Source organism: Adiantum capillus-veneris, chromosome 28, assembly GCF_014529385.1.
Source record: "Adiantum capillus-veneris isolate H3 chromosome 28, ASM1452938v2, whole genome shotgun sequence".
Taxonomy (NCBI): domain Eukaryota; kingdom Viridiplantae; phylum Streptophyta; class Polypodiopsida; order Polypodiales; family Pteridaceae; genus Adiantum; species Adiantum capillus-veneris.
In genome coordinates this window covers 118,089,348-118,099,819 of record NC_140958.1, presented here as the reverse complement: position 1 = coordinate 118,099,819, position 10,472 = coordinate 118,089,348, and the positions used below count along the sequence as shown (strand labels likewise).

The following is a 10,472-nucleotide window of genomic DNA, read 5'->3' as shown; positions in this document are numbered from 1 at the left end:
GTTGGTAATCCTCTCTCTCTCTCTCTCTCTCTCTGTGCGCTCTAGTTGGAACTTGGAGGATTTTGAGACTGCGCTCAGGTCGTTGCTCAGGCTGCGCTCCGAGTTGGCTCAACTAATGCACTAATGCAGAGACCATAATCTCTCTATTTCTCTCATGAATGCATAGCAGTGCATACGGACACGCCATATATGGAGACTGGTGTCATGGTTCACGGACGTAGCCACGCTTGCATGGAACCAAGCCAGCTTCGGGGCTCCCTGTCAGGGTCACGGTTCACTAGTTTGAACCTTGTCCTCACTGAGTGGCGGCAGTGAGCAACGGAAAATACTCCTTGTATTTGAAGTGTGCAGGCTGGCAAGTCTCTCTCTCTCTCTCTCTCTCTCTGACAGTCTCTCCTTCTCCCTCTATCTCGTTGTCCATTGCGGACTGTCTTATTCTCCCTCTATCTCGTTGTCCATTGCGGACTGTGTATTCTCCCTCTATCTCGTTGTCCATTTGCGTCAGCGTCGGGCTTCAAGGAACACTGCGAGATCCGAGGTGCTTCGGCCACGTGTGTGTGGGGGGGTCTAATTTGTGAAAATTCCCAAAATACCCGCCGTCAAATTTTCAAAAATTTCTAATTTCTAATTTATCTATTTTGGTAAGATAGTTTTCTAATCTTTATTCCTTTTTGATAATTGGAATCCGTTTTTGAGTGCTTAACATGTCTCTATGCATCTCTCTCTCTCTCTCTCTCTCTCTCTCTCTCTCTCTCTCTGTGTTTATTAATTGCCCGTGCGCCTCCGGTTGCTCATGCAGAGGAAAACGGCTTATGCTAACTAAGTAAAAATGTCGGTTGAGGCCTCGTAAAGCTCCACGTAACACAAATAGTTGCCATCCAAGTTTAGGTGCTACAACTGTCATCGCCGTGCGTACAATGCAATGCTTCTTTATTTTTTTGTACAGCTACGCACTCCCAATCCCCATGCATGCCTTCATATAGAGAGTAACCTTTTTTTGCATTGTAAACATTCCCTGACTAACAATCTCATCATGATTTTTTTGCCCATGTCGGTGTCCAATGTAACGGCGCATGCCTTCATATGGAGATTGCATAGGTGATTTCATATGGAGAGACACCCTCTTTTTGCATATGTCAACAATCCATAACCAAGGATCTCGTCGAAATGTGTTTCGCCAAGGTGGTCAACATTGTGTGTAATGTTGCATGTCTTCATGGCTTAAACATAGGTGATTTCCTATGGAGAGGCTTCCTAGTTTTTCATCTATCAACACCCCCTCATTTTTTAAGTCTTCTTGGAAGCGTGGTGGGAAAGATAGGTCTAAGTTCTAACCAACCCTTCCTAAAAAAAAGGACGATTTTGAAAACTCCAACAAATGGCACTTCTAATTTTTGGTTAAATATTGCCAAGAATATTGAAGCCCAAACGCCCGGACCGCGAACGTCTCTCTCTCTCTCTCTCTCTCTCTCTCTCTGCATGACTCTCTCTCTATGCGAGGGCCGACTTGCCGAGCTCTCTCTCTCTCTCTCTCTCTCATCGCCACAAAGAGGCTTGACTGCATGCTCTCTCTCTTCTCTGGAGCTGCGCAAAAGTCGAGAGGCTTGAATGGCTGATCTTAGGCATCTCTCCTTCTCAAGACTGAGTGACGATGATCGTGGTTGGGCCCTCAAGGAAACTAAGTCGCTCTCTCTCTCCCCGCTGTCTCACTATTCACGCAGTGTGCACTGTTCGAAGGCACCGGATGAAGGAGCTCTTGACGTGTGGCAAGAGGGGGGGGGGGGGGGGAATTCCCTCTAATTTATCTATGTTGGTCGGATAGTTTTCTAATCTTTATTCCTTTTCGACAAGTGGGATCCATTTTTGAGTGCTTAGCATGCCTCTCTCTCTCTCTCTCTCTCTCTCTCTCTCTCTCTCTCTCTCTCTCTCTCTCTCTCTCGTGAGTCACTTATGAACTCCACTCACACCACGTGACATGTTCATTTGGTCCCATAGGTCATATTTGACCTCCCAGGACGATAATGGAACTATCTATCTATCTATCTATCTCTCTCTCTCGCTGTTTATTAATCGCCCTTGCGCCTCCGGTTGCTCATGCAGAGGAAAACGGCTTATGCTAACTAGGTAAAAATGTCGGTTGAGGCCTCGTAAAGCTCCACGTAACACAAATAGTTGCCATCCAAGTTTAGATGCTACAACTGCCATCATCTTGCGTACAATGCAATGCTTCTTTATTTTTTTGTACAACTACGCACTCCCAATCCCCATGCATGCCTTCATATGGAGAGAAACCTTTTTTTGCATTGTAAACATTCCCTGACTAATAATCTCATCATGATTGTTTTGCCCATGTTGGTGTCCAATGTAACTGCGCATGCCTTCATGGTCATTGCATAGGTGATTTCATATGGAGAGACACCCTCTTTTTGCATATGTCAACAATCCGTAACCAAGGATCTCGTCGAAATGTTTTTCGCCAAGGTGGTCAACATCTTGTGTAATGTTGCATGGCTTCACGGCTTAAACATAGGTGATTTCCTATGGAGAGGCTTCCTAGTTTTTCATCTATCAACACCCCCTCATTTTTTAAGTCTTCTTGGAAGCCTGGTGGGAAAGATAGGTCTAAGTTCGAACCAACCTTTCATAAAAAAGGACGATTTTGAAAACTCCAACAAATGGCACTTCTAATTTTTGGTTAAATATTCGTTGTCTCACCGTTCACACAGTGTGCACTGTCCGAAGGCACCGGATGTAGGAGCTCTTGACGTGTGGCAGGGGGGGGGGGGGGGGGGGGGGGCAGAATTCCCTCTAATTTATCTATTTTGGTCGGATAGTTTTCTAATCTTTATTCCTTTTCGATAACTAGGATCCGTTTTTGAGTGCTTAACATGCCCCTCTCTCTCTCTCTCTCTCTCTCTCTCTCTCTCTCTCTTTGCTGTTTATTAATCGCCCGTGCGCCTCCGGTTGCTCATGCAGAGAAAAACGGCTCATGCTAACTAGGTAAAAATGTCAGTTGAGGCCTCGTAAAGCTCCACGTAACACAAATAGTTGCCATCCAAGTTTCGATGCTACAACTGCCATCGTCGTGTTTACAATGCAATGCTTCTTTATTTTTTTGTACAACTACACACTCCCAATCCCCATGCATGCCTTCATATAGAGAGTAACCTTTTTTTGCATTGTAAACATTCCCTGACTAACAATCTCATCATGATTTTTTTACCCATGTCGGTGTCCAATGTAACGGCGCATGCCTTCATGGTCATTGCATAGGTGATTTCATATGGAGAGACACCCTCTTTTGGCATACGTCAACAATCCGTAACCAAGGATCTCGTCGAAATGTTTTTCGCCAAGGTGGTCAACATCGTGTGTAATGTTGCATGCCTTCACGGCTTAAACATAGGTGATTTCCTATGGAGAGGCTTCCTAGTTTTTCATCTATCAGCACCCCTTCATTTTGGAAGTCTTCTTGGAAGCCTGGTGGGAAAGATAGGTCTAAGTTCTAACCAACCTTTCATAAAAATGGACGATTTTGAAAACTCCAACAAATGGCACTTCTAATTTTTGGTTAAATATTGCTTAAGAATATTAAAGCCCAAACGCGAACGTCTCTCTCTCTCTCTCTCTCTCTTTTTGCATGACTCTTTCTCTATGCGAGGGCCGACTTGCCGAGCTCTCTCTCTCTCTCTCTCTCTCTCTCTCTCTCATCGCCACAAAGAGGCTTGACTGCATGCTCTCTCTCTCTTCTCTGGAGCTGCGTAAAAGTCGAGAGGCTTGAATGGCTGATCTTAGGCATCTTTCCTTCTCAAGACTGAGTGCCGGTGATCAAGGTTGGGCCCTCAAGGAAGCTAAGTCGCTCTCTCTCTCTCCTCGTTGTCTAACCGTTCACGCAGTGTGCACTGTCCGAAGGCACTGGATGAAGGAGCTCTTGCGTGTGGCAGGGGGGGGGGGGGGGGGGGGGGGGGCGGAATTCCCCTAATTTATCTATTTTGGTTGGATAGTTTTCTAATCTTTATTCCTTTTTGATAACTCGGATCCGTTTTTGAGTGCTTAGCATGTCTCTATGCATCTCTCTCTCTCTCTCTCTCTCTCTCTCTCTCTCTCTCTCTCTCTCGTTGTTTATTAATCGCCCTTGCGCCTCCGGTTGCTCATGCAGAGGAAAACGGCTCATGCTAACTAGGTAAAAATGTCGGTTGAGGCCTCGTAAAGCTCCACGTAACACAAATAGTTGCCATCCAAGTTTAGATGCTACAACTGCCATCGTCGTGCGTACAATGCAATGCTTCTTTATTTTTTTGTACAGCTACGCACTCCCAATCCCCATGCATGCCTTCATATGGAGAATCACCTTTTTTTGCATTGTAAACATTCCCTGACTAACAATCTCATCATGATTTTTTTGCCCATGTCGGTGTCCAATGTAACGGGGCATGCCTTCATGGTCATTGCATAGGTGATTTCATATGTAGAGACACCCTCTTTTTGCATATGTCAACAATCTGTAACCAAGGATCTCGTTGAAATTTTTTTCGCCAAGGTGGTCAACATCATGTGTAATGTTGCATGCCTTCACGGCTTAAACATAGGTGATTTCCTATGGAGAGGCTTCCTAGTTTTTCATCTATCAACACCCCCTCATTTTTTTAAGTCTTCTTGGAAGCCATGTGGGAAAGATAGGTCTAACTTCTAACCAACCTTTCATAAAAAATGACGATTTTGAAAACTCCAACAAATGGCATTTCTAATTTCTCGGTAAATATTGCTCAAGAATATTAAATCCCAAACTCCCAGACCGCGAACGTCTCTCTCTCTCTCTTTGCATGACTCTTTCTCTATGCGAGGGCCGACATGCCGAGCTCTCTCTCTCTCTCTCTCTCTCTCTCTCTCTCTCTCTCTCGCTCGCTCGCGTCGCCACATAGAGGCTTGACGGCATGCTCTCTCTATTCCTTTGAGTTGCGCAAAAGTCGAGAGGCGTGAATGGATGATCTTAGGCATCTCTCCTTCTCAAGACTGCGTGCCGATGATCGAGGTTGGGCCCTCAAGGAAATTAAGTCGCTCTCTCTCTCTCCCCGCTGTCTCACTGTTCACGCAGTGTGCACTATCGGAAGGCACGGATGAAGGAGCTCTTGACGTGTGGCGGAGGGGGGGGGGGGAATTTTCTCCCCCTTTATCTATTAGTATAGATTGTACAACTTTCCTGTTCGAACATTTTTCCACACTACGAAGGAAGGAGAAATGCAATTAAAGTCCTAATAGAATCAATTTAGCAGCAATGGTACTAATTAACACAAAAATTAGGGGGATCTTGGTTGAAAATTGACATCAGATGTTGATGAAACAGTCGAAGAGCATAGTTTCACTCGACATACTCAGCCCAATCAAATGGGAACTTTATGGCCACCACAATATGAGCCTACTTATTCTCTATCTCACACACAACGTTTGTTTTGTTTTCGGAGTCGGGTAGGTCACGCCTGGCCGCACACCATAAAAGTGAACAAGAAGAATGACTAGAACTATGCACCCAGAAATCGAAGGCAGACGCTTTTGTCAGTAGTTTCCTCTGGAATGCGAATGCCAACATTGAAAATGTCAAATATAAACAACTTACATTTTTTTAAAAACAAGATTCAACGAGGCTTAAGGCCCAACAACACTAGTCGAGGGGAGTCAGTGATGTTGGCCGCATCCTCAATAAGCTTGCCATTTCTCAGCTCTGAGATGTCCGCAAGAGGCTAGATAAAGCCACGCCATGCAAGACGGGAGGCAAGAGGACAATCGATAATGATCTCCTTAATCTTTGCAGGCTTCTTAGTATCCTTGATAGCAATGAGATAGGATCGGCCTACCCATCCGATCCAGCCAACAATGTACAAGAAGAGGATACCTAGATATACAAACTCGCCAAGGTGCGCTTGATCTTCGTCGACAATGAGGTGTGGCAGCCCGTCAACTCCACACAATAGGCCATGGCTACCATAGAAATTGAACCTGCGCTTCGTCTTCTCTATTGTGGCGTTGATCGTCAGAGCAGGAGCACTGTCGGGAGCGTACTTGTCGAGCCTCTTGGCAAGCTTCTTGATTTCCTTCTCCTCTCTCTTGGCGAAAGCCTTGGAGTCCTTGTAGGGGGTGAGGCCGGCAATGTCTGCAGAGGCGTTCTGAGGAAATGCAAGAGGTGCAGTACTGAGAACCGTAGCTAGGGCGAGGGAGGTGGCTATTTGCTTGCCGCTTCCCTCAACGCCGCTCTTCTGCTCGCTTGCAGCGCAGCTCACTCTGGCCTTGCTCACAACTTTCATTGTCTCTTTTTTTAAAAGAATGGATTTGCAATACAGTATTATGCTTGATTCCTCTCATAGAAAATTGTTCTACAAAATCTTGTAGAAGAGCTTCTATGTCCATATAATCCTCTCTTTTTAATGGCTGGAACCAAGTAAGGGTAGTTCCCTTCAAGGTAAGGCCAAATCCTTCAAGCTGAATATATGGATCATCAATATTCTCAGCTCTCAATACTTACTTGAATGAAGATGAATGAGCATGAGGATCCCCTGGTCCATTGTACTTTGAAGCCATGCATTTAGCAACTTGAGACGAATGCATTGGTTTAGGCTCTGCAACAAACCTTCTAGCACACGGAATTCCTAAGAAAAGTTCAGCTTGACCTATAGGTGCTGGAGCTTTAGGTGCAGGTCTTGGTATTCCTCTAAATAGGTATATTTGGCACTATTCACTCGACAGGATGTGGCATGGATGACCTTTTAATGGGCCTATAGCCACCTTTTGTTGACATGGATTTTGATTTAAAACTAACTCTTGCTCCAGGATCTGAAGCTTTAGGTGACTTTGACCCTATCACCCTCGTGTCCTCAACACTTATCGAAATTCTTGTTACCCTATCCATGAAAATTACTTCCTCTATGTCTAGAGATATACCTGACACTTGGTCCATATACATGACCGAAAAAGGTTCTCCCATGTAGGAAAGATTTTCCATATCTGTCAATTGTGCGAACCTATACTTGTGTCCATTATTATCCACCAAGATAGGATGTGGTATTGTCTCAAACTCATACTGCATTTTTGTTGCGTTTCTTGGCCAAGCACAAGCTCCAATACTTTCTCAATACTGAAGCTTTGCACTAGCCACTGACTCTATTATTCACTCTATACTAAAATGCTAACACTTATAGTGGCGAGAATCTCACCACCACCACACTCAAACCCAAGGAAACCTTGGTCTCTGATCCTAATCTACTAAACTCCTAGAGGTCACTATGTTGGATCTCATTGTGTTCACACTAGCTTAGGTATTTGTTTCCTAGAAAATGATGCCACTGTTTGAGGCTTCCCCAATACTACCTATCACATCCATATAAGGGACATAACCTACGACTATATGTCAATCCGTGGAAGCGCTTGACTTTGTCTAGGGCATGGAGGCACGCCAAGAGGGTGTCAACTTCTCATCTGAACACTAAGTCAATCCACTAGAAGTTCACTCTACCATCTCTCATCTCAAACCTAGTATGTCCGTCTTGACCGCTCACACAATCTCATGAAAATCTACAAGCAAACCATGTCCAAATCATACCAAAATCAGTAGGAAAGGTCCACAACCATGACACCAAACCCGAAAACTGCTTGCAGGAAAAAAATGCAATTTTCTACAGACACAAAAGTTACATGTCACTAAAATCAGCAAATACTACACCCAATAGATGCTCCCAAGTGTCGGGAATCCACTACAATTGGCGGAATTGCATTTTGACACTCGGTTTGAGAGAAAACTCACCTAGAAGGTCATAGGAAGAGGCGCTTGGTTCTTCATGTGATGCTTGCAAGATTAATATAGCTCTCATCGTGGCTACATTGATGGTGCTCTCCGTTCTTCAGCGTGACTACGGTGCGGTGCATGCAAGAGGATAAAGGTAAGAGGGAGAGAGGGAAGTAGACGACGTACATAGTTTCTCTTAATCCCTCACTTGATTATCCAAAACTTAGGTCAAAACCTTACAAAAAATTCCTTTTATACCCAACTAAGGGTCTCAATGTACATGGGGTGAATAATAGCTCAAAAATAGTGAAAACTGAGCTACAAAAAGATAATATGATAGATACAACTTGGAAGCACTCGGTCTAATAATCCGATTGGCAAAAAATGTGGCAGAACTAAAGATTTTATCAATGGAATTTTATACATCAAAGTGACAACGCCTTTGACTCTTGAACTTGGGTTTGACACAGCATCTAGTTCCTGGTTGTTGCAACATCCAAATTTGGTTGCAGGCCATTCAATGAGGTCAAAAGAGTGGGTTTAAGTTATAGGAGTGGAAAGGAAGCAAAAAAAAGATTTTATGAGTGATGCCTAGAAAAAAAATTGTTTTTTTCCTATTTTGAGATTTTGAGATCAGATCAAGTTAAGGCTTGGGTCATACATTCTATACACTCTAGAAGAGTCAATCATCAAATAAAAAGTGAATTTGGGAAAATATATTGTGTGTGAGGTCAATTTTTGGCTTTCAAACTCTAAAAAGTGCTAAAACTGAGGGTATAAAACAGATCCAATTTTCCAAACATTGTGAAATTTGGTGAGTGTACTCTAGAAAGGAAGAGAAACACTTGGGAATTAGCCAAAATTGCAAAAAGTGCTAAAAGCAGGACCTAGATATAGAATCACAAGTTTCTCTTGAGTATCTGCTAAAAATTGAATTTTTGTCTGGAATTGATACCATTTCCATCTCTTGAGGTAAGAATCACATATGCGAAGTAAAATTTTCATTTGGAATTTTCTAGAGTGGGTCAAGGCAAAAATCATGATTTTCATATGGTGGTCAGCTAGTAGATAGTATTTTTTGCCAAGACTTGGACCATAAGTATAATTAGTGGCAAGGACCAAATATATCAAGTCAAAGTTGAATTTGGACTTTTCTAGAGAGAACCTAGGAGAAAATCGTGATTTTCTCTTACCATTTCTCAGATTGTCTCAAAATCATGTGAAACCTCGTGTGTGCATAGGCCTTGATGTGAGAAACCCATTAGTCTTTTCAAAATCAAATTTGGACACTCAGATCATAAGCTAGGCTCAAAACACTGTCAGAAAAAGACTCTGAAACTGCTAAACCAGGGCTTAGGGGACCTCTTGAAACTCCAACTTGAACCAAAATTGGTGGGTAGGCTATTCCTGAGGTGAGGAACCTAGCTAAAGTGAGAGACTTTGAAAAAGTTGAAAGAAAGCATCTTGAGGAGAAAATTGTGATTTTCTCCCACGTATTTTTAAGAAAGAAATTTTTTTTGTGCTCTTTCTTGTGCTCATTCCTCATTTCATTTCAAGCTAAGTGGTCTTTTGAGATCAATATTTGGACTCTTTTTGTGGCTTTTATAATCAAAACATTGTCTCTAAAAGTGTTAGTGTGAGAGTAGGAGGTCATTTTGAACTCCAAATTTCACAAAATTTGACAAGAAGACTCTACAAAGAGTGGGGAACCCACTGAACTCATCAGAACTGAAAAAAGTTGAAGAAAAAGTATAATGAGGTGAAAATCATGATTTTCTCTTCATGTATTTCAGAATCATCTAAAATTTGGTGTGATCATTCTCCTTTATAATAGAAGCCTATTGGTCTTTTCAAATTTGAATTTGAACATTTTTGTGATAAGTTGTGTGTATATTAATGCTAGAACAAACCTGAAATAGTACAGAACAGGACCCAAAGGCCAAAGCAAAATTCCAAATTGGATGAAACGTGAATTATGGGATAAACTAACACTGTTAAATATGACGGACTAGAAAAGGTTCATTTTGACAAAATTGTATCACATTTAGGTGAAAATTGCAGTTGTCTCTGAATTTTTCTTGAAAATGGTTAGATTAGACTCAAATTTGGTGTGCTTCTAGTACATGGTGTGTCGAGCTCACAATCAAAATTTGGTGTCATGTGAACATTTGGAGTGCAAGATACAAGCAAAAAAGCCTATGAGGACAAAAAAAAAAAAACATTTTCTATGTTTCCCTTGACCAAAAAAAAGAAAAAACCTGACAAAACTTGGTGAACATGGTATATTGAGAGTGAGGAAACTAGTGAAATTAAAAAAAATCAAATTTGGACCAAATTTGGATCACCTTGGGAGAAAATCATAATTTTCTTCTAACATGTTTGAAAAGTGTTCAGATTGAGACAAGACTTGGTAGCCATGATGCGCATGTCCTGTAACTTGTATGACCAAGTTTGGGCCAAAAATTCCCACTTAAGGTCAAGCTACAAGCAGTTTTGTGTTGCTTGTGAAAACTTGTTTTCACAAAATGATCATAACTTCCACATACGGACTCCAATTCCAAATTTTTTTCTTCTGAAAATGTAGCTTGGAAGCAACTCTACAAATTTTAAAGTGACCCTTTGTATCCAGCTTTTGAAAAAATATTGTTTAAGGTGTCAAAAATCCACTTTTGTTCATGGGTGTCTAAAACTAGCTTTT

The 10,472-nt window shown here is 42.3% G+C and overlaps 1 pseudogene; it reads right to left on the bottom strand.

The window, feature by feature from the left end:
• Positions 1-5,633: 5,633 nt before the first annotated feature.
• LOC147421172 (photosystem I reaction center subunit III, chloroplastic-like) lies at positions 5,634-6,299 on the bottom strand (annotated as a pseudogene).
• Between the last annotated feature and the right edge of the window lie 4,173 nt (positions 6,300-10,472).